This window comes from Mauremys reevesii, unplaced genomic scaffold (genome assembly GCF_016161935.1).
Source record: "Mauremys reevesii isolate NIE-2019 unplaced genomic scaffold, ASM1616193v1 Contig117, whole genome shotgun sequence".
In the NCBI taxonomy this organism is placed as follows: domain Eukaryota; kingdom Metazoa; phylum Chordata; order Testudines; family Geoemydidae; genus Mauremys; species Mauremys reevesii.
Genome location: NW_024100735.1, coordinates 62,806 through 81,690, shown reverse-complemented (window position 1 = coordinate 81,690; position 18,885 = coordinate 62,806). Strand labels below are relative to the sequence as shown.

Here is an 18,885-nt window from a genome sequence, read left to right as displayed (position 1 = left end):
GTAAGCGCCACCCCTCCTGCACTCCAACCCCCTCCCCCAGTGCAGAGCCAGCACCCCGCACCCAAATTTCCTGCCAGAGCTTTGCTTGTCTTCCTTTCACCCAGAACCATCGTCCTTCTCCTGGGCTGCAAGTAGCCACCCCTGGGAAGCCAAGAGGCAGGCACAGGATTCTGCCTCCCAGCAGCCAATCGCACCTCCCCAGGCTTTGCAGAACGACTGGTGGTGCTCTACTAACCCCACTTAGCCGCACTGAGGCGCTTAGCTTCTGCCCTGCCTTCCTCAGCTCGACTTTCCTCTTTTGCCCCGTTCCTACCTCACTCCCTCCTTTGGCAAGTCACACAGAGGAGGCAGCAGGAAGAGCCGGCCGCCATAGGCCAACCTCCCAGGGCAGAGGAGACCAAGCCACACGGCTTCAAAAGGTGACTGGCCAAGATCCTCTAGCTTTCCCGTGCTGATGCCAAGGCTTTTTCCCAGCTCATTTCACCACCCTCTGCCATGCAGGGGTTGGGGTTATTGCAGGGACAGACCAGTGGCAGCAGTAGGAGCGCCTTGCTAGACAGGCAGAAAAAGTAAACCCATCTGTTTCTGCCTGGTTTCAAACCAGGGACCTTTTACATGTGAGGCAAACATGATAACCACTATACTACAGAAACTTTGTTGTAGTGTTTGCTCCCTCCCTTCATAAGAATGGCCATACTGGATCAGACCAAAGGTCCATCCAACCTCGCATCCTATCTGCCAACAGTGGCCAATGCCAGGTGCCCCAGAGGGAGTGAACCTAACAGGTAATGATCAAGTGATCTCTCTCCTGCCACCCATCTCCACCCTCTGACAAACAGAGACTAGGGACACCATTCCTTACACAGCCTGCCTAATAGCCATTAATGGACTTAGCCACCATGAATTTATCTAGTTCTCTTTTAAACCCTGTTATAGTCCTAGCCTTCACAACCTCCTCAGGCAAGGAGTTCCACAGGTTGACTGTGCACTGTGTGAAGAACCTCCTTTTATTTGTTTTAAACCTGCTGCCTATTACTTTCATTTGGTGACCCCTAGTTCTTGTATTATGGGAACAAGTAAATAACTTTTCCTTATTCACTTTAAGGTGTGGGGGCTGGGCTGGGCTGACTTTAGTCCCAGGCTTGGATCTCCTGAATGACGGGAAACATCCTTTGCTGCTACGCAGGGACAGCAGGCTACTGGTGACATACCAGGGCTGGGATGAGAGGGGAATGTTGCATGGACTTTATCATACAGGCCCCATCTTGCTTCTCAGAGCCCACAGGCGAGAATCTAGAGAAGGGTGAATCATTTCTCAGCTGCATTCTCAGGAGAAGCCGGTAGCCGTCCTTGACCAGAGCCCCAGGGGAGCAACCACGGCAGTTCTGCGGAGAGCTCTGGCTGCCAGGGGGTCCAGCCAGGAGAGGGAGTGCTGGGGGCTCTGCAGTTTTTGCAGTGGGGCTGTCTCAGGAGTCACAGGGGGCTTTGTTGGGGGGGTGGGGAAGTAGGGACTACAGGACGTGAGGCTGGCTGAAATGAACCTGCACAAAAAACCTCCCCCTTTGCTCCAGCTAAGGCCCTACTTTGGCCTCTCCCCCTTTCATAAATATCTCCATATCTTTCCCAGCTCTCAGAAACCCCCTCTCTCCCATGGGTATTTTCACGGTTTCTTCCTTTTTTCATGGAGAGAGAGAGAGAAAAAACAAACCTATTAATCTGAGCTACCGACACAGTTCACAGCATGAAATACACAATTTTGTGTTCAATGAGTTGTGTTCATTTACATAACATGAAAAATATGTTTTGGTCAATGCATGAAAACCTCACTGCATTGAACAACCCACTGGATATAGTTAATGTACTACAGAATATTTAAAGAAGTTAAGAAAGATGTGCTTATAAATTAACATGTTGTGCCATTTACACACGGACAAGACACAGAAGAAACTGAAATCTGAGCTACTAAAATTTCCATTTTCTCACAGCATTTTAGTTCTCAATATTGTTTTAATTTGCTTATTTTTTTGGAACTAGAAATGAGGAAAGAGCACACTGAAGTCAGTGGAATTACTGCAGTGAGGGATTAGTCTCATTATTTGCCAATAACAAAACCTTTGTTAACAGAGAGTTAACTTTGACTGTGAATATCTCTTACCTTCCAGAACATCAACTTCAGTAAAACTCAAACTCTGGAAAAACAGGGAATACAGAGTGAGGGTACATGCCCAGATAACCTTAACTCTGCCCTCTAGAAGAGAATCCCTGATAGCATATGAGAACAAGGAAAGGTTTAGGGACAAATTACAGCTACTTCCCAAGAGTTTGTTTCTTCTGTAATTAATTGATCCTGGTCCCATCGATTGATCCTGGCCTGGTGTCTGGCCGTGGAATTTACTATTTACTATTTTTATCCCAGTATAGTTAAAGGCAAAACTGCTTTACAAAAGCTCCTTTATTCTAGGTGATACAAACAGGTCACTTCCCAGCTATTTCAAGGAGATGGAATTTTCCTGACCCACAGGGAACTTAAACTAACATGCTCAAGATCACACATTCCTTAGGAGAAAACGAAGGGAGAAAAAACCAAAACCCACCAAACCGTTGCTGTTTCTACCCAAATGATCAATGAGACCAGAAAGTGAGACTGTGCAATTAACTGTCTGGGACTACACTGACTCTGCAGTTACTTGGATGCAGACACACCCAGCTCTACGGTTGGTAACGTACAGAGACTCTGCTGCTGCACATGAACTAGCAGCACATGACCTCTGAACAGCTGCCATTCGAATGTATCTGAAAGTCACAAGGAACAACGATCTGTGTTAAAGGAAGGCTGCCATTTATTAGAGCCCAAGGAGGCCAAGGACCTGCAAATGTGTCTTCATGTGCCTTTGTTTAGTTGATGAAAACACAAATTAGACACTTAGAGGATTGGAACTGATTTCAGCTGGGGGCCATGTTTGCTAAGTTTTTATGCATTTGCACAGGAAAATGTTGAGTGTTTCTATTCATTTCAGGTATCCCTAGTCAGTGGAGCTCCTGAACATAATGGAAATGGATATGCAATTATTATTGCTGTTGAAGGACCAGGCTTTTAAGGGGGCACTTGGATTTGAACCAAGGACCACTTGATCTGCAGTCAAACACTCTACCACTGAGCTATACCCCCTGACAATTACATTGGCAATGGCAGTGATCTTAAGGATCTTGAAACCTGAGAGTGGAGTTCATTTCTTCCACACCAGTGTTGCTGTCTGTGCATCCCGGAGCTATGGGGTGAGTGGGAAAGGCCCACAACTAGCTTGTCAGTATCAGCAAAGGAGCAGCCAACATCAGGACCAACAAGATGTGCTGGTGGCCCATCAGGAAGAATCCACTCTCCCAGAGACTTCTCGGCGAGGGCACGGTACACAATGGGGGCTACCTACCCGCCACGTCCCAGCAAGGGTCTTTCTAGTCCCACTTTAGTGTTACCCAATTTCTAATCAGTCTTTGGCCCAGATTCCCTCCCTGAGCGGCACCAGCACATGCCTGGGCCCCCTGTTAAATCTGCCTTGAGCTGGGACCCAGCTTGGCAAAGAGCATGCAGCCCCCTCTGTGCTGGGGAGTGAGAGCAGCCCTGGCACTGGGCAGGGCAGCCCTGAGGGAATGAACCCAATGTGCCCGTGAGGCCCTGATCCAGAGCCTCTGCCAGGCAGCTTGTGCTGCTCGGGCGTCTCTAGTCTCCAGCGAGGATTCAAAGCTTCTCTGCTCCAGGGGAACCCCTGGGGGAGGGAGGCAGGGCTCCTGCAGGATAAATCTTCCTGCCGGCAGAGCCCCGGTCCCCTCCTCATGGGCACAGGGCGTTGCACACGGCACCCACCACATGCACACACCCCTTTGTGGGGAGAATCAGCTCTGGGATATTGGGGTCAAACCCCCCCCACCTCCTCCCTGCAAACCTCCTGGCTTCAGTGAGGGAATGGGGGCGTGAGGGGCTAGTGCGGTAACAACAGCAGCGTGGCCGTGGGGCCCGGCCGGTGGCTGGGGCCAGTCGCCTGAGCATGAACCCAGCCGACCCCAGGAGATGGACCCGGGTCACCAGCCCAACCCACCACGCGGCTGCTGCCGCTGCCCCGTTAGTGCGCGAGCTCCCACAGACCACGCTGGGGAGAGCCCCCAGCTGCAGGGGAGACGCCCCTGAGTGCCTGGCAGGGCCCAGATCCTGGCTGACCTGCACTGCTGGGGGTCAGGGGGCTGGGTGACAGGGGGCGTTGGCTCTGGGGTGGGACTGTCACTTCCCCCCCTGCCAAGCCAACAGGATCACAGCAAACGAAACCAGCTCGGCTGGCAGGGGAAGAGTTCAGTCCAGGGCCTGGTGCATTCTGGGAGCAGGGGCGGTGCAGAGAAAGGGCAGATACGGGGCAGCTCTGAACACTCCGCGCAGAACTGCCTGTCCTGTCCCGCAGCCCCTGGTACAGGGGGCTTTTCGCCATAGTTTTAATCAGGCCAATAAATTGAACCAAACCCCTGTTAAATCATTGCTCAGCCCGAGTCCTTCACCCACATTCCTTAGGGCATTGGGTGTTTCATTTCCTGCCTCCATTTCACACAGAGACACAATTTCCTTTGCACAGATCCGTGAACAGCAAAACCTCCCTGTGTCTCTGGTCTGAGCCAGGGCATTCGATTCCAGTGAACCCTTCTCTCCTGCAGTGGCGATGGTCAGACAGAGGGGACGTGGCACCTGCATCCCTGCCAGGGAGATATTGGCTCGGCTCTTTCTGCTGCTGCTGCTGTTAGTCCATGAAACATCAAGGGTGGAATGCAAGGCTGAGTTCATGCACCAACCCCCTGAAAAAAATTTCAGTGCTCCAGAGAAATCCTGCCACCTGCTATTGGAACGATGTGCTGGAGATTTGAATGGGAAAGGGACTGTCTGAATTGTCAGAGGGGGGAATGAACAACAATCTACAGCAATGTCGTTCACACAAACACACTCTCATCCTGCTCCAGCCGGAAGGGAAATGGGCAGGAATTCTCGCTGTTCACCCAAGGACACACTTACACTGATGCGCAGCCATGTGTGTGCTGGGGAAGCTGGTCTGGGCAAACAATTTGAAGTGACAATTCAGTGAGAACAGAATCATCATGTAATGACACAGGTGAACATCAAGTAGTTGTGACTGAGTGGTTGAAGTGAGGGACTAGAAATCCTTTGGGGGTCTCTCCGCACAGGTTCAAATCCTGCCAACTACACAAGTGCTGCACTGTTGTTACTATTACTGTAGATTTAGTGTCTGAGCACCCAAAGTGCAAATTGGAACCAGATCTACTTTCACTCTGTCTACACTTAAATCGCTGCTGTGGCACTGCTATAGCACTATGGAGTAGACAGTGACTGGAGAGGTTTTCCCATCTGTGTAATAGCTACATGGACAGAACAATTCTATCTTTTCTTTAGCACTATCTAACCAGGGCTTAAGTCACCTTAACTATGTGGGGGCGGGGGGGTTTTCACACCCTGAGAGACGTCGCTCTGCCAGTTCAGTGCCCAGCGTACACCAGCCCTTAGATCCCTCTTGGTACTTCAATGCAGGCACTGACCTGTGAGAGGAAAACATCAGCTCACAAATACACAGACTGAATTCCCCACATTTAATCTCGCTGCACTTTCCAGAAAGTCACGAAATTCAATTCATTCTTACTAGGACAGAGAAAAAATAAGTGACACTAAGTTTTTGGCTTGGTTAAATAAAATTAAGTGTTTAATCAATATAGTAAAAATCTGTCCTGATTCCTCTAACTAACACCATAGCGTGAAATAGGAACAGAGACAAAGCTTGTCAGTGACGACTAATTTTGCAAATGATCTCCCCATTATTAATTTCCACACTGCCCCCACTGGAGGTCTGGGCATCTCCAGTGTCATTGCTCTGCATTCACCTTCCCCTTAGAATTGTTCTCGGACATTCGCCTTCCTCTGCAGCGTGGGGCTCGGGTCACTTGCTGGAGGATTCCCTGCACCTTGAGGTCTTTAAGCCACGATTTGAGGACTTCAATAACTCAGACATAGGTTAGGGGTTTGTTACAGGAGTGGGTGGGTGATATTCTGGGGCCTGCATTGTGCAGGAGGTCAGACTAGATGATCATAATGGTCCCTTCTGACCTTAAGTATAAGAATCTATTAATCTTTTTCCAAATTTGGAAAATTGTGCAGTTCAGAATATGAATAGTGACCCCATTTCCTTCCTGCACCTGCTCTACATTGCTCCACAGCAGCTTCTCCCCCTGCAGAGTCACCCCAGCATGGCAGTGCAGCTGCCCAGGGTTCAGCAGGGGCCCCTGGCAAGGACAGTGAGTGCAGCTAACAGCCCGGTGTGGCTGGCAGTGAGGCAGCTGTAAAGAAGCAACAGCCCCCCCCAGAAGTACAGAGACTGAATTCCCCAACTTTAACATCATGACCCCCTGTAGAAAGCCACACGTGTCAGTTGTATTTTCACAGGGAGATGCAAATCAAGTGACACCAATTTTTAAGTTGAGTAAATAAAGTTGAGGAGATAGTTATTAACCTCCCAAAAATATACTAACCTCCCAAAAATATACTAAAGATCCCTCAGCATAACACCTGAAGGTGAAATATGAACAGAGACAAACCTTGTCAGCAAAGGCTCCTTTCCCAAATGAATTCTACAGGGCCAAATGAGGGTATGATGCCATGTGGTTAATGGAAACCAGTGCTCTAGGGGAGGTTTGAACTCGCAACCTCAGCACAGCTCCTCTCAGCACTGCCCTATAAGTACTGTGTGCTAACCAATTGTGCCACTGGAGCACCTGTTAACTATGCTTATCTGAGACCCCCTAGGTTGATACAGGCAAGGCGTGACCCCAAAACATTCTCAGTGGGGCTGAGAGCAGATAGCGACAAGTGTTGTACTCGGTGGGGTGGATTCTTCTTAAGGGTTCCAGGCCCCATTTGACCCTTTTGTTCTTCCCTGTGTAACAACAGAGCTGGTTAAGACTCAATGGAGAGTCTTGCTGCAGACCAACAGATCTGAAATCACTGAGAACCAGCTCTAAGCATTAGTCCTGCTTTGGGACAGTGTCTCTCATGCAAGAAACTGCCCAGTCTGCGCTAGCAGTGAGGCTCCCTCACTAACAGCTGAAATCAGGGAGAGCTGTGTGAAGTTCAGGGCCCCAGGGGTGCCTGAACAGGGGGGAACAACAGTGGTTTCCCCAGGATTTGAAATTGGGGGGGTGTTTGAATTTACAGGGGGGGTGTCAGGACCAATGAGATATATAAAAAAGATATGAATAAAGTAAATGTTTTGTTAGGATTATGCAAATTTAACATAAGAATAATGCAAGTTACACCAAAACACATAACAGGTCTAGATTTCTAAAAAAACATACATTTTAAAAAAAAGTATTTAATTTAAATTGACTTTTGAAAAGTAAGCCATCATAGGGTAAGAGGAAAGTCCTCTCATGGATCAGTAACTGGTTAAAAGATGGGAAACAAAGGGTATGAATAAATTATCAGTTTTCAGAATGGAGAGAGATAAAAAGTGGTATCCCTGAGGGGTCGGTACTGGTGCTGTTCAACATATTCATAAATGATCTGGAAAAATGGGTAAACAGTGAGGTGGCAAAATTTGCAGATGATACAAAATTATTCAAGATAGGTAAGTCCCAGACAGACTGTGAAGAATTACAAAGGGATCTCATGAAACTGGGTGACTGGGCAACAAAAATGGCAGATGAAATTTAATGTTGATAAATGCAAAGTAATGTACATTGGAAAACAATCTCAACTATACATACAAAATGAAGGAGTCTGAATTAGCTGTTAACACTCAAGAAAGATCTTGCAGTCATTGTGGATAGTTCTCTGAAAACATCCACTCAGTGTGCAGCTGCAGTCAGTGATTCCCAACATTCTGTTTGCTTTTTTAAAAAGAACAGGAGCACTTGTGGCACCTTAGAGACTAACAAATTTATTTGAGCATAAGCTTTCGTGGGCTACAGTCCACTTCATCGGATGTAGCCCACGAAAGCTTATGTTCTTTTTGCAGTACAGACTAACATGGCTGCTACTCTGAAACCTTTGCATTTTAAAGAAAGGGATAGATAATAAGACAGAAAATATCATATTGCCTCTATATAAATCCATGGCACATGTACACCTTGAATACTGTGTGCAGATCTGGTTACCCCATCCCAAAAAAGACATACTGGAAATGCACAAAGTACAGAGATGGGCAACTAAAATGATTAGGAGTATGAAATAGGAGAAGAAATTAAAATGACTGGGAATATTCAGCTTAGAAAAGAGATGACTAAGGGGGGATATGCTAAAGGTCTATAAAATCTTGACTGATGTGAAGAAAGTGAACAAAGTAAATGTTTTGTTAGGATAATCCAAATTTAACATAAGGAAAATGCAAGTTACACCAAAACACATAACAGATCTAGATTTCTAAAAAAATATATAATTTTAAAAAAATGCATTTAATTTAAATTGACTTTTGAAAAGTAAGCCATCATGGGGTAAGAGGGAATATCCTCTCATGGATCAGTAACTGGTTAAAAGATGGGAAACAAAGGGTAGGAATAAATTATCAGTTTTCAGAATGGAGAGAGATAAATAGTGGTATCCTTGAGGTGTCAGTACTGGGACCAGTCCTATTCAACATATTCATCTGGAAAAATGGGTAAACAGTGAGGTGGCAAAATTTGCAGATGATACAAAACTATTCAAGATAATTAAGTCCCAGGCAGACTGCGAAGAGCTACAAAGGGATCTCACACAACTGGGTGACTGGGCAATAAAATGGCAAATTAAATTCAGTGTTGATAAATGCAAAGTAATGCACATTGGAAAGCAATCTCAACTATACATACAAAATGATGGCATCTGAATTAGCTGTTAACACTCAAGGAAGAGATCTTGGAGTCATTGTGGATAGATCTCTGAAAACATCCACTCCATGTGCAGCAACAGTCACAAAAGCAAACAATGTTGGGAATCATTAAGAAAGGGATAGATAATAAGACAGAAAATATCATATTGCCTCTATATAAATCCATGGTACGTGCACACCTTGAATAGTGTGTGTAGATCTGGTCACTCATCCTAAAAATATATATATTGGAATTGGAAAAGGTACAGAGATGGGCAACTAAAATGATGAGGGGTATGAAACAGGAGGAGAGATTAAAGTGACTGGGAATTTTCAGCTTAGAAAAGAGATGACTAATGGGGTTATGATAGAGGTCTATAAAATCTTGACTGGTGCGAAGAAAGTGAATAAGGGAATTTTATTTAATCCTTCACATAACACAAGAACTAGCAGTCACCCAATGAAATTAATAGGCAGCAGATTTTAAAAAAACAAAAGGAAGTATTTCTTCACACAATATAAAGTCAACCCAGGGAACTCTTTGCCAGGGGATGCTGTGAAGACCAAAACTATAACAGGATTTTAAAAAGAACTAGATAAATTCCTGGAGAACAGGTCCATCTGTGGCTATTGGCCTGGATGAGGGGGATGCAACACCATGCTCTGAGTGTCCCTAGCCTGTTTGCCAGAAGCTGGGAATGGGCAACAGGGGATGGATCACTTGATGATTCCCTGTTCTATTCATTCCCTCTGAAGCACCTGGCCTTGACCACTGTTGTAAGACAGGGTATTGGGCTATATGGACCATGGGTCTGACCCAGTATGACCATTCTTATGTAAAAATTAATTATAATAAAAATGTTTAGTACAGAAACTCCCCAACATAATGACCTCCCAAGATAGCAACAATGTGAGATAACAACCTTGGCAAATACTGCATTTTAAAAATCTTGGCCTAATGGGAAACATATTTATATAAGTTTCCATTCCCAGTCACAAATCCAGCATTCTGGAGCAAACTGACTAAAATATAGTCCAACAAACAAATGTTTATTTAACATGCCCCTCACTTTTCCCTCCACTGCACTCCACTCACCGGTGTTGTCCTTGATCAGTGGAGACTCAGAGTTCAGAGGTGCTTTCACGTGAGTACACCTTCCAGGTGGGGGACAAAAAGGCACAGTTTGCTCTGGCCACGGCTGTTCGTTGTGCCACCGTTCACTCCACCGCTCTGTTGCCAATGGCCCTGCACAGTCACCTTCTGCTGTCACCTACCACTGTGACCTCTATGAGTTGGTCTCTTGAGCTTCCACCAGCTCTCAGTGATTTCAGCTGAGCTCTCAGTGCAGGAACCTCGCTGCTAGTGCAGTCTGGGCTGTCTCTTACACAAAAACACTGTACCCACAGGAACACTGTCCCCACAACAGGACTAAGCACTTAGACCTGATTGTCAGTGATTTCAACTGCAGTGGTCACTTAACAGAACAAAAGACTATCTATGGAGCCTAATCAGCTCTGTCTTTAAACAGTGGAGAGGGACAGGTCCCCACCCTCTCTCTTGATGCCTTCAAATCATCACAGGCTAAGCACAGTTCTACTGCCCTTTACTCATACAATAAGAACAACATTTCATCCCTTTTCCCCCCACATTCAAGTGGTTTGTAATCCAACCCCAGCCAAAATCTATCACTCGGACAACACAGCTCTGTTTGCTGGTTACCTAGGTAGATTAGGTGTGAATGTAAATATAATCTGGCTCTGAAGCCTTAGCCCCCAGCTCATCACTAGCTGTCAGGGAGAGCTCATTTAGACTTTGCTTACAAATCAGCATTTGAAATTATTAGGTTGGCCAACATCACCGAAATGAATGCACTGACATCATAAAAAAACAGCTGTATAAGGAAGCAAGGAAGCTAGTCTATGTTCATACTTTTCAAATCTATTATACTTTTTCAGATACACATATTTTATCATACACTATATAAGCTTTTAAAGTGTGTATTAATGTTTCAGTTTAAATTCAGATTTCCAAACAGTCACTAAATAGGTATGTAACTAGCTCACAAAACTAGGGGGGGTGTTGGGAAAATTCAGGGGGGGTGTACACCCCCCCTGGGGGGGTGTAGGGAAATCACTGAACAACACCCCAGGACTTTTAAAAATGGGAGGGCTCTGCCTTGCCACTTTGTAATGACCGTAAGGGCGGGTGAGGGTGGGGAGGAGGCGGAGAGCAGTGAGCGGGAGGAAGGGGCAGCATAGGACTCCATCTTGCTCTCAATCTTGCCTTCTGACAGCAGCCAATACCAGGTGCCCCAAAAGCCACTTTTCAAGGGACCACTGGGAGTTGAACCCAGGATCTCCTGTTTACAAATCAAGACCTTAAACCAGCTAAGCCATGGTGCCTGCTGTTAGTTAAAGCATTGTGTCTGCCCACACCTGACTCTCTGCCAATCCCCACTGGGCCCTGACAAGTTTTGCTCGTGTTTGGCTTCTGTAAAGCAGAGGAGCAGGTGAAGTTTTGCTCCCCAGGTGTGTGTGTGATGCTTTGGACAGGTCTACACTACAAAATTAGGTTGGTGTAATTACATGACTTAGGCTGGCAATGCAGTTCTATCAACCTAATCCCGGTGTAGATAGCGGCTCAGCTGTCAGAACTTTCTGGAGCTATGAAAGGGGAGGTACCCAGCCTCTGTAGCAGGAATGCAGGGCAGGTGAGTTCACGGCAGGCATGGAGGGATACTGGTGGAGGCCAGTTATGGTGATATAATGACCAGCAGCATTTACACTGACATTTGTCACTTTAAGTTTGCTGCACAAAGCTCTAGGCCTCTTGCCGAGGTGGTTTTATTTTGTCACCAAAACAGGGCAATTTTGTCGCCAGACGTGGTATTGCAGTGTGTGCACCAGCCACAAGCTGCCAACCGAGGGAGCGTTGTGTGTTTTTCCACACACCTGAGCAATATAATTCTGCTGAAATAACTTTGTAGTGCAGACCTGGCCAAAGAGACACACACACACACACACACACACACACACACACACACACACACACACACACACACACACACACACACACACACACACACACACACACACACACACACACACACACACACACACCTTGCAAGGAAAACCTCACCTGCTCCTCTGCTTTGCAGAATCCAAACACAAGCAAAGCTTGTCAGGCCCCAGTGGGGATGGCAGGGAGTCAGGTGTGGGCAGACAGTGTGCTGGTGCCACAAGCAGGCACCATGGCTTAGCTGGCTAAAGCACCTGTCTTGTAAACAGCAGATCCTGGGTTCAACTCCCAGTGGTGCCTTCTTGCTTGCCTTTTAGGGCACCTGGTATTGGCTACTGACAGAGGACAAAACACAGAGCTAGATGGGCCTTTGGTCCAGCCCAGTGTGGCTGTTTAAATTGGGATTGAGGAGAAGGGTGAAGAGGAGCAGGCTCTGGTTGGGAGTGAGGAGCAGTGAGCATAACACGGGTTGTGGGTTGGGATTAAGGGGCACTGGGAAAAGAGAGGTCATGGGTTTAGGCTGAAGAGCATCTTCATTTGGGGATCCAGCAGGACAGGGGAAGGCAGCAGGTGATTCTAATTCCTTAGGGATATTCTGTGTGTTCGTGTGTGTGTGTGTGTGTGTGTGTGTGTGCGTGCAGGGAAGGAACATGCTCTATGCCCAGAGGCCTTTATTCCTCCAGGCTGCAAGGACAGAGGGGCTGTCAGGAAGTTGCCCCTTGAAACCCACACACAAAAAGGCCCTTCTGAGGAAAGAGAAAATCCTGAAGAGAAAAAGTAACATCAAAGAGGACTCCAGCAAGACAGTGTAAGATCTTGGGGAGTAGTTTATCACCTGACCAGGGACTTGAACCCTGGACCCTCAGATTAAAAGTCTGATGCTCTGCCAACTGAGCTAGCCAGGCTCAGAAACCAAAAGAGCAAGTTGGTGCAGAGGAGAAACTAGTCAAGAAAACAAGAGCAGGAAACAATAGGGGAAACCTGCTGCTTTCTCTGGCCTGGTCAACACTATGAGTTTATATCAAATTTAGCAGCGTTAAATCGCATTAACCCTGCACCCGTCCACACAACCAAGCCCTTTATATCAATATAAAAGGCTCTTAATACCGGTATCTGTACTCCTCCCCGACGAGGGGAGTAGTGCTGAAATCGATATTGCCATGTTGGATTAGGGTTAGTGTGGCCGCAATTCAACGGTATTGGCCTCCAGGCGCCATCCCACAGTGCACCATTGTGACCGCTCTGGACAGCAATCTGAACTCGGATGCACTGGCTAGGTAGACAGAAAAAGCTCCGCGCACTTTTGAATTTCATTTCCTGTTTGCCCAGCATGGGGCGCTGATCAGCACAGGTGACCATGCAGTCCCAGAATCCAAAAAGAGCTCCAGCATGGACCGTACGGGAGATACTGAAGCTGATCTCTGTATGGGGAGATGAATCTGTTCGATCAGAACTCCGTTCCAAAAGATGAAATGCCAAAGCATTTGAAAAAATCTCCAAGGCTATGATGGACAGAGGCCACAGCAGGGACTCAACACAGTGCTGAAACTTAAAGAGCTGAGACAAGCGTACCAGAAAGCCAAAGAATGAAATGGACGCTCACGGAGGGAGGGGCGACTGATGACTGTAGCTATCCCACAGTTCCCGCACTCTCCGAAAATCATTTGCATTCTTGGCTGAGTTCCCAAAGCCTGAAAGGTCAAAAACATTGTTGTGGGTGGTTCCGGGTATGTGTCATTCCCTGCCCCCATGAAAGCCGAGGGATAAAAATCATTTCTCACCCTTTTTCAATGTCACCGTATGTCTACTGGATGCTGCTGGCAGACGCGGTGCTGCAGCGCTACACAGCAGCATCCCCTTCCCTTCCCTTCCGGATGGCAGACGGTACAGTAGGACTGGTATCCGTCATCATCGTCCCGTGAGAGTTCCTGGCTGGCCTCGGTGAGATCAGCCAGAGGTGCCTGGGCAAAAATGGGACTGACTCCCAGGTCATTCTCTTCTTTAAGCGTCTGTCAGCACCATCCAGTAGACATACAGTGACAGTGAAAAAAGACTGAATGGTTGCCGTGCTATGGCGTCTGCCCGGGCAATCCAGGGAAAAGGGCACGAAATGATTGTCTGCCATTGCTTTCACGGAGGGAGGATTGAGTGACAACATTTACCCAGAATCACCCGCGACACTGTTTTTGCCCCATCAGGCACTGGGATCTCAACCCAGAATTACAATGGGCGGGGGAGACTGCGGGAACTATGGGATAGCTATGGGATAGCTACCCACAATGCAACACTCTGGAAATCGATGCTAGCCTCGGTACATGGACGCACACCACCAAATTAATGTGCTTAGTGGGGCCGCGTGCACTCGACTTTATACAATCTGTTTCCAAAAACCAGTTTCTGTAAAATCGGAATAATCCCGTAGTGTAGACATACCCTGTGGTTAACAACTTTGGTGGCTAATTGAAAGGCTGATGGTTCAAACCCAAGTGAAGATGGAGGAGGGTTTTTTTAGCGATGAGAATCCAGTACATTTTAACAGGCAAAAAATCTCCTCAATGCTGCTCTAGCCTCATCAGGGAAGCATAAGTTGCACCTTTGCCAGATGCATTGGTGGTATAGTGGTGAGCATAGCTACTTTCCAAGCAGTTGACCTGAGTTCAATTCCCAGCCAATGCAAAGTTGTGATGTTTTCTCCCCTGGGAATTGGTTTAATTTCAGTCACATTGTATCAGTTTAGCAATGGAACGAGAGAATCAATGTCCTTTAGGTCATTCAACACACAATGGAGGAAGAAAGGAGCGGGCCTACACAATGAGCTGTTGGAGTTATCCTGGTATTACAATGTTTGGTTTATTTTTTTTAAAAAAATTCTTTACTTCCCTCTCCCTTTTAGACTCAGAGCCTTTAAGGTCAGAAGGGACCAGTGTGATCATCTAGTCCGACCTGCTGCACCTTGCAGGCCAAAAGACCCCACCCACCCACTCACTCCTGTAATAGACCCGGGAGGGGAGGCAGCTCTGTTCATTGCCCCTACCCCAGGCAGCACATGGAGGCCCTCTGCTCCCCTCCCCATGGGTGTGCAGAGATGTGCCAGCAGCACTGAGGTGGCTCACAGCCCACTCTGCCTCCGTCCCTCCGTGCCACTCCCAGAAATGGCCGGCATGTCCCAGCATCCCCTGGGCCGGGGGGAGTGTCTCCATTCATTGCCCCTGCCCCGAGTACCAACTCCGCAGCGCCCATTGGCCAAGTCACGCAGAAGAGCCGGCCGCCAAAGGCCAACCTCCAAGGGCAGAGGAGACCAAGCCACACGGCTTCAAAAGGTGACTGGCCAAGATCCTCTAGCTTTCCCCTGCTGATGCCAAGGCTTTTTCCTCAGCTCATTTCACCACCCTCTGCCAGGCAGGGGTTGAGTTTATCACAGGTGTTACCCAAAATTGGGCCAGCTAGTAAGCTTAGGGAGGACTAATGACCCACCAGATTTTGGCAGAAAGCAGCACATTTATTATACTGACAGCTAACCTCAAAATAAGTGGGGGAGGGGGTCACACTCGCACTCATGCTCCCAGGACTGGCACGGCACTGGAGATGTCAGGATTCTGCAAGGTAAGTGTCCCACAGCGCAGCTATGGACGGTGCGATGAAGGTAACTCTCCCTGAGGCACAATGAAATACAATGCAGAGAACCACTGGCCAGGTGGTCCGAGCAAAGGGCATTCACTGGAGGTACAAGCTTGTGAGTGCTCTCCTGAGTACAGGGCCCCTTCCCCTTTTAAGGGCCTGCACCTCATGGCCTGCGACTAGAGATGACTTGGCTGCATCTGGTTGGTCACACTCCACCTTGGGCAGTGTCCATGCTCTGGGTGATCGCTGCCTAATTAGCGTCCCAGACACCTTGTCTACCTGGGAGCTCTTCTGCTCTTCAACCAGCCCATTCATCCCACGAGCATTCGAGGAGGGAGCGGGAAGGGAAAAGCCACTTCACAGGCCTTCAGAGAGGGAGAGGAGACAAAAGTGGGAGCAGGGGAAGTATAACAGACCTTTTGAGCATAGAAATCAGTGCTGCTCCTACAACAGCAGGGACAGGCCAGGAGGAGCTGGGAAAATTAAGCCATCCTATTTCTGCCTGGTTTCAGGCCAGAGACCTTTTGCATGTTAGGCAAATGTGATAACCACTACGCTACAGAAACTCTGTGCCAGGGTTCTGCCCCTCCCTTCATAAGAACATAAGAATGGCCATACAGGGTCAGCCCAAAGGTCCATCCAACCCCACATCCTATCTGCCAACAGTGGCCAATGCCAGGTGCCCCAGAGGGACTGAACTTAACAGGTAATGATCAAGTGATCTCTCTCCTGCCATCCATCTCCACCCTCTGACAAACACAGGCTAGGGATACCATTCCTTACCCATCCTGGCTAATAGCCATTCATGGACTTAACCTCCATTAATTTGTCTGCAAAAAGAAAGAGGAGTACTTGTGGCACCTTAGAGACTAACAAATTTATTTGAGCATAAGCTTTTGTGGGCTAAAACCCACTTCATCAGATGCATGCAGTGGAAAATGCAGCAGGAAGATATATATATATAGAGAGAACATGAAAAAATGGGTGTTGCCATACACACTATAACGAGAGTGAGCAGTTAAGGTGAGCTATTATCAGCAGGAGAAAAAACCTTTTGTAGTGATTATTGGGATGGCCCATTTGCAACAGTTGACAGGAAGGTGTGAGTAACAGTAGGGGGACAAATAAACATGTGGAAATAGTTTGACTTTGTGTAATGACCCATCCACTCCCAGTCTTTATTCAAGCCTAATTTAATGGTGTCCAGTTTGCAAATTAATTCCAATTCAGCAGTCTCTCGTGGGAGTCTGGTTTTGAAGATTATTTGTTGTAATATTGCGACTTTTAGGTCTATCATCGAGTGACCAGGGAGATTGATGTGTTCTCCAACTGGTTTTTGAATGTTATAATTCTTGACATGTGATTTGTGTCCATTTATTGTTTTACGTAGCGACTGTCTGGTTTGTCCAATGTACATGGCAGAGGGGCATTGCTGGCACATAATAGCATATATCACATTGGTAGATGTGCAGGTGAATGAGCCTCTGATAGTGTGGCTGATGTGATTAGGTCCTATGATGATGTCCCCTGAATAGATATGTGGACAGAGTTGGCAACAGGCTTTGTTGCAAGGATAGGTTCCTGGGTTAGTGTTTCTGTTGTTTGGTTGCTGGTAAGTATTTGCTTCAGGTTGTGGGGCTGTCTGTAAGCAAGGACTGGCCTGTCTCCCAAGATCTGTGAGAGTGAGGGATCGTCCTTCAGGATAGGTTGTAGATCATTGATGATGCGCTGGAGAGGGTTTTGTTGGGGGGCTGAAGGTGACGGCTAGTGGGGTTCTGTTACTTTCTTTGTTGGGCCTGTCCTGTAGTAGGTGACTTCTGGGTACTCTTCTGGCTCTGTCAATCTGTTTCTTCACTTCAGCTGGTGGGTAGTGTACTTGTAAGAATGCTCGATAGAGATCTTGTAGGTGTTTGTCTCTTTCTGAGGGGTTGGAGCATATGTGGTTGTATCTTAGAGCTTGGCTGTAGACAATGGATTGTGTGATGTGGTCTGGGTGAAAGCTGGAGGCATGTAGGTAAGTATAGCGGTCAGTATGTTTCTGGTATAGGGTGGTTTTTATGTGACCATCGCTTATTAGCACAGTAGTGTCCAGGAAGTGGATCTCTTGTGTGGACTGGTCCAGGCTGAGGTTGATGGTGGGATGGAAATTGTTGAAATCATGGTGGAATTCCTCAGGGGTTTTCTTTTCCATGGGTCCAGATGATGAAGATGTCATCAGTGTAGCGCAAGTAGAGTAGGGGCATTAGGGGATGAGAGCTGAGGAAGCGTTGTTCTAAGTCAGCCATAAAAATGTGGGCATACTGTGGGGCCATGCGGATACCCATAGCAGTGCCGCTGACTTGAAGGTATACATTGTCCCCAAATGTGAAATAGTTGTGGGTGAGGACAAAGTCACAAAGTTCAGCCACCAAGTTTGCCATGACTGTGATAAACTCAGGACAGACAGTTGCCAGAGGGGGGGGGGAGGAGTCAGTCCCAGAGGGTTAAAAGGCCCTCCTCCTTATCAACTGAGAGGCAACTACAGGTCAAGCAGGTTCAGCTGAGAAAGGGTTACCAAGGTAGCAAATTAGAATCAGCTGAGGGGAACTACCTGAGGGTAATTAGGATCAGCTGGTTCCAACTTGGAGCTGCCTGAGACCTTTTTAAACCCCTTCCTGGGAGGAAGGAAAGGGGGGAAAAGCAGAGAGAGAAGGAGCCTGGCTACTAGGAGTGTTGAAGCAGCAAGCCTCCCCAGGCAGAGCGGCAGGACACTCTACTACAAGGCAGGGTAAAAATACTTTAATTAAGACTGGTGAGAAGACAGGGAACAGACTTCCCCTGAGTCCTAAGGGGGACTGCATTACCCTAGCCGGTCTCACCAGAGCTAAAAACCGCAGAGACTGGGAGACTGAGACGGGACTTTGCCACAGACATTATCGGGGATACTTTTCCTGATGGCTTGTAGTTCATCTTTGTGTAGAACGTTGGTGTAGAGGCCTTCCACATCCATAGTGGCCAGGATGGTGTTTTCTGGAAGATCACCAATGGATTGTAGTTTTCTCGGGAAGTCAGTGGTGTCTCGAAGATAGCTGGGAGTGCTGGGAGTGTAGGGCCTGAGGAGGGAGTCTACACAGCCAGACAATCCTGCTGTCAGAGTGCCATTGCCTGAGATGATGGGGCATCCATTGTCTCGAGCGGTGCCAGAGCCTGACACAGTGCCCCGGGCCGCCTTTGCTCTGCACATGCCGGCCATGCACATTTGCAAATACTTTAAAGCTCCTGTCAGTAAGTTCTGGGGACAGTTGCTCACCTTCAGAGGAAGCTCCTTAAAATTGGCCTGTCTCACCCAGTGGTACATTGACCTCTGTTCAGACTGAGCCGAAA

The 18,885-nt window shown here is 47.5% G+C and overlaps 5 non-coding genes across 5 annotated transcripts; 2 read left to right on the top strand and 3 right to left on the bottom strand.

Annotated features, from left to right (window-relative positions):
- Positions 1-580: 580 nt before the first annotated feature.
- On the bottom strand, positions 581-653 carry TRNAV-CAC. The gene has a single exon. It is a non-coding gene; the product is annotated as a tRNA-Val (tRNA).
- A 2,444-nt stretch (positions 654-3,097) lies between these two features.
- Positions 3,098-3,169, bottom strand: TRNAC-GCA. The gene has a single exon. It is a non-coding gene; the product is annotated as a tRNA-Cys (tRNA).
- An 8,958-nt stretch (positions 3,170-12,127) lies between these two features.
- TRNAT-UGU lies at positions 12,128-12,201 on the top strand. Its single transcript has one exon. It is a non-coding gene; the product is annotated as a tRNA-Thr (tRNA).
- Positions 12,202-12,733: 532 nt separating this feature from the next.
- TRNAK-UUU lies at positions 12,734-12,806 on the bottom strand. Its single transcript has one exon. It is a non-coding gene; the product is annotated as a tRNA-Lys (tRNA).
- A 1,699-nt stretch (positions 12,807-14,505) lies between these two features.
- Positions 14,506-14,577, top strand: TRNAG-UCC. Its single transcript has one exon. It is a non-coding gene; the product is annotated as a tRNA-Gly (tRNA).
- The last annotated feature ends 4,308 nt before the right edge of the window (positions 14,578-18,885 follow it).